This window comes from Mytilus galloprovincialis, chromosome 10 (assembly GCF_965363235.1).
Source record: "Mytilus galloprovincialis chromosome 10, xbMytGall1.hap1.1, whole genome shotgun sequence".
In the NCBI taxonomy this organism is placed as follows: Eukaryota; Metazoa; Mollusca; class Bivalvia; order Mytilida; family Mytilidae; genus Mytilus; species Mytilus galloprovincialis.
The window spans coordinates 20,500,431-20,506,122 of NC_134847.1; the positions used below are offsets into that span (position 1 = coordinate 20,500,431).

Genomic DNA, 5,692 nt, shown 5'->3' on the forward strand with positions numbered 1-5,692 from the left:
AAAATTTCAGGGTTCATTCCCTAGACTTTTTTTTTTTATTTGCAATTACTATTCAATATTTCCAAATACCACCGGAGCAAATATAACTATATAAATTCATAGTTTAGATACCTGTTTATGTAGTTTTAATATTCAAAATAAAGATTTTATAAAGTATTTAAATGAAACTATATTTTGTACTGCGGTAAACATTTATTTATAATCTTAATCACAATAAAAACAAACACATATGTAACAAAGAAGCACAAAGTGGTATATAGACAAATCACATGAGTTAAAATGAAAGACAACAATTCAAAATTGTACTATAGAACAATAACATAATGACAGGATGTTTGAGTACAGAGCCACGTCACATGTATCAAATGACAAATGCAAAACAATTCCAACCAGAAAACAAACGATTCAATGTAAGTAAAAATAAAATGAACGAAAAACAAATACACATGTATCTAAAACATCAACAAACGACAACCACTGAATTATAGGCTCCTGACCTGGGACATGCACATACATACAGAATGTGACTGGGTTAAACATGTTAGCGGGATCCCAACCATCCCCCTCATGTTGGAGAGTGGTGCAACAGTACAACATAAGAACGAACCATAAAACTCAGTTGAAAAGGCTAAACTTATCAAATGAATACAAATAGAAACCATCTTACAAAAAAAGCGTGGACACGTTCACACCACAAAAAGGAAAGACAAGAATACAAAAATTATCAAAGAACAATAACACAATGACAGGATGAACAAGTACAGACCCACGTCAAATGGGCATCACCAAAACCATACCAGACAGTAAAACTAATATTCATTAAGAAAAATAAAAGAGTGCTATAACACGTTATTAGATGATAAACAACGTCAGTGCCCAGAATCTATACTTCAAGACCAACCTGTATTATTTGGGCATTTGATACAGAATAATTATCAACCAGGTCTTGGTACCGTCCGATTTTTTAAGAAAAAGCACGAGAAGTTCTTTGAACTACCCCTGGTTCAAGTCAGGAATATGACAGTTCTTGACCATTCGTTTTTGATGCGTTTTGTTATTTGATTTTGCCATGTGATTATGGACTTTCCGAATTGATTTTCCTCTAGGTACAGTATTTTTGTGATTTTACTTTTTAAGGTTATTTGTTAGTGGGCGCATTGACTCCAGTTTTTTTATGTTCGACCTTTTCGATCGGACTAGATATCCCGCCAGCATTGTGCGCAGAACAAAAGATTTAATTATACATAAACAATGTGTCCGTAGTACATGAATGATGCCCAACTTGCACGATTGTTTTCTATGTTTAGTTGACCGTGAAAATTGAGATAAAAACCTAAACAAACTTTTACCTGAAAAACTTGAAGCGAGACAGATGGACGAACGAACCAACAAACAGACGCACAGACCGAAAAAATATTCGCATAAATGGGGATTAAAAATGATTTAAATAACCGAACTCGAAAATAATTCCAATTAATTGCTTCGAAAAGGGCAGCTGGATACGACCGAATGGGTTCAATCCTGAACAAGTGGGGCAAAATTGTACACAATATTTGCGCGTAATACAGGACTGAATTGGGATTGTAATTAAATATTTGACACATTATAGGTTTCTGACACAGAATAACTGTAGTCAGAGAACTTAAAATTGGTTATACGATTTGAAATTATATTTAAGTTTTTGCTTTTGTGCTATACATTGTGCTGTTGCGCAATACTTAGTAAATATGTTTTCAGGGGATATTCAAAGAATAAACAATTGTGACACACAATTTTTCTTTCAGAAAATAACAAATCTTGGAGAAAAATTGCCCCACCCCTAAGTAAATGTTAACCTCACCTGTCCTTCTTTTTTTGCCATTTTCTGGAATCTTAATTCCCCCTAATTTATTAGTATTAACCTCCCCCTTTTTCCAAAAAAAAATCTTTCCCTCAAAATATGGTCATCATTCTAATTCAAATTTCCGATGTAGTTTGCAACCATCAAAACCCATATAAATACATCATAAAATTATTAGAATATAAAATTGTTGTCCATTCGTTTGATGTGTTTGTGATTTTATTTTGCCATGTGATTAGGGACTTTCCGATTGAATTTTCCTCGGTGTTCAGTATTTTTGTGATTTTACATTTTATGACATACATAATCATGGCTAAAATTAATATATATATTCACAACATTTAAAAATTTCTTCTTAAAATAAATTGACTGCTAATCACCTTAAGACAATACAACTTTTCTTTATATCAAAACAATTGTAAGGGAGGTAACTCGTAAAGCTAAAAAAAAAAACAAAAAAACAAAACAAACCATTCTGAATATGAATATGTATTACCACTGAACACTTTGATATACACTATTATTATATAATGCATACTACCATTACAGTTTTTGATGTTTCTAGAAACAGCTAAAAAGTAATTCATGCTATAACTAGCTGACAACTTTACATAGTTTAAAAGCAATGTAAGGGAGGTAATATAAATAAAGCATTGTAATTATTATCTTATAAATTTTATTTAATGTTTATCAAATCAAACAAAACACATTTTATAGCCTTAGCACCAACATTTGGATCAACTAGAAAATAAGTCCAACAACTAAATATAGTAATACAGTTTGATTCAGCATAAGAAAAAGAATGTAATACTTATAGCATGGAAAATTGTAACACATGCACAAGTCCCAATATAAAGAACGACGAAGACGACGTGATACCAATATACAACTGCACATTATTTTGCAGTCGTATAAAAAGGTAACACCTATATAAGTCTGATGTGTTTAGAACATGTAGTTATTACATTGTAACTAAATTGTTTAAGTAATCAGCAGTAAAAAGTAACGTGTAATGATTTCGGACATTTTGATAAACACAAACCGACAAAACTTTTCAACAATATTCTGTTCAGTAAATTGAATTATTTATAAACAGTTTGCAGCCCTATTGTATACATGATATGTATAGAGTCAAGTCTAGATAGTTTTTCTTCGCACGATCAGTCCGCGTATTTATGAAACTTCAATGTACGGACCTATTGGATGTTCCAGTCTCATATTTGTCATTTTGCACATGATTTGTGACACTATTTCGATAGAATACATCATGATGGTTTATTGATTTTTACTCTTAAATATTTTTTCTAAACATGTACTCCTATGACATGAAAATTTAATGCCAGGGCATCTTATACATGGATATAACAAGAGATTAAAACAAATTTGTAGAAGTCATGTTCAAAATAGGCGTAGTACAAAAATGGAATTACTTCAATATGTTCACCAACATGATTGCGAAAAAAATGTTATGTTTAAACAATTCATTAAAATGCATTTTCTTCTTCATTGCTGTGTATTTTTGTACTAACCAAAAAAAAAAAAAAAAAAAAAAACCCGAAATCGACGTCTTGATATTTTTTAATTTGAAATTATAGCATAATTTATATGCATTGAGAAACGCATGCTTAACCTTTAAACGTTTAATAATAACGTGTAAAACTGCTTATTGTCATTTTCAATTAATAAGAATTAAAAATATATCTAAATATTTAAATATGTAAAAAAGATAATTACAACAGAATACAATCGTAATTTTTGTTTTGTTTATTTCAGCTGATGAAATTGATGAAATTGATGAAATGCTTTTTGTTGTTAAACCACCTAAAACTATTTGCCGCAATGTGCACAAATACAGAATTTCATTAGCAAGAGTAAACAGAATGAATTCGGGGTAATGTGTTCAATTTTTTTTTTTTTGGTATTTCATCCTTTTTTACGATTTATAAAAAAAATCAGGGTCTAAAAAGAATATTTTTGGAGATGTTTTATACCAAGGAATGTTTTTCGTCGTAGGTCGTTAATTAAGGGCATACGTGACAATTTCAGGGGAGGTAATGACGTTGCTAACGTAAAAATGTTATTTTCGCGACGTCAAACTGTTACAAATAGGGAAAAAATTCATTTTTCGACTGATTTTTTTTTCATTCCAACTGATTTGATTTGTAAACGAGTTCGTGGACTCCTCTTTTTTAAAATGACATTCGGTTTGATTACATATGCAGATTATTTGTACCAAATTGCATGAAAAATTCAATGATGCAATTTCTTTAAATTCAATAAATATGCAGCAAAACATTTTACGTTTTTTTCTACATTCTAGAGCATTTGATAAATTTAAGTTATTTCTAAAGAAAATATTTCATAAATTTATAGGATACTTAAATCTCAGAGAACTTATAAATAATTTAAACAAAACAGCATGACGTGTTTATCTTTTAAAACAAAAAAATGCATTTCTATCTAGTGGAAAATACGTCCACAAATCAGAATTTTGAGCAAATATCTGAAATTTCGACCTCACTTTACTCAAAAAGTAGCACATGAAGATATATTTTTTATTACATATTTGATTTCAGCAGGTAAAAGATGGCCTATATATCGTAAAGGAAAAAATTCTCACCGTCAGAAATAAACTGTTGGATATGCCCTTAATACTATTTCTCACCATTATTTTCGTTATGTCAAGTGGTCAGTAGTTTACATTATCTATACTTGAAGATGCCCGCGAAATCGCGATACAATTAGGCAAGTGCAGGGGCGGATCCAGCTATTTTTAAAAGGAAGGGTTTCAACTGTATGTCCCCCTTTAAATGCATAAATCGTCAGAAAAGGAGTGTTCCAACCACTAGAACCAATCCTTGATACAAAAATTAAGTGTGAAAACAAACAAAAATCGTAGGGAGTACGTCGACTGTGCGTAAAAGTGACCGATAACGGTCTCCGAATTCGGATATTTCTAAAACATTGCGGGTTTTTTTTTAGGAAAAAAGATAGTTTCAAAGTCAAATCTGGGATGTACAATAATTGTCAAATATACAAGGATTCAACCCCCAATTTTATGGTCTATGGGGAATTGGGAAGATGTCCGATTTCTGTTACCGTCAAGTCACGTATGATTAATTTCTGGTGTCGTTTACAAGAAGGAAAAGAGAGCAAAATATCATGTTTCTTATATATAGGCGAGTGACTTTAACCATAAAATTAAATTTTTAATGCACCTACCTAACACACGGCTAAATTATATATCATTTGAAAGCTACACATCAGTACTATCTGTTTTGCCCGGTCGTAAAAAAATCGTACGGTGCAATTTCCGTCAAATCAAGATCAAAGGCTAAGGACGAATAAGTGCATATTTTCTTAGATTTCAGCCTGATTGCATAATATGACTTTTATATACTAAATTCACATATGCAAACAATTTAAACTTTTAGAAGAGAGATTAACAGTCATTATTCGAATGCATTTTTTAATATATAAAGCGTGTTTTTGACATGTTTGACAGAGAACACATGTTTCCTGAATTCGAGTAAAAATTAACAAAATGTGTGAAAACCTAAATTTTTCTTTCTGGTGCAAATGCAAATCATTTAAAACTAAGTAAAACCCTGTAATGACTATCAAAGAAGTTTTTGACATCATAAAATTTCCTAAAATTATGCTTACTTCTAATCAAACAGCCAATCATAACAACTCATACAGTTGCCCAAAATACCGCCATCTGCGGAAAAAACAGCTTTTAAGCATTTCTTCCTATTTAAACATTGTATGTGGTCAATATAAGATTTAATAAACAAATTCTTAAGAATCTGAAAAATTTAGAGTAAACAAATATGTCCGCGAATCATCTTA

The 5,692-nt window shown here is 30.8% G+C and overlaps 1 long non-coding RNA gene across 1 annotated transcript; it reads left to right on the forward strand.

The window, feature by feature from the left end:
- Positions 1-1,008: 1,008 nt before the first annotated feature.
- LOC143047135 (uncharacterized) lies at positions 1,009-5,010 on the forward strand. Its single transcript, XR_012969419.1, has 3 exons — positions 1,009-2,759; positions 3,614-3,731; positions 4,823-5,010. It is a non-coding gene; the product is annotated as an uncharacterized LOC143047135 (long non-coding RNA).
- Positions 5,011-5,692: the final 682 nt, after the last annotated feature.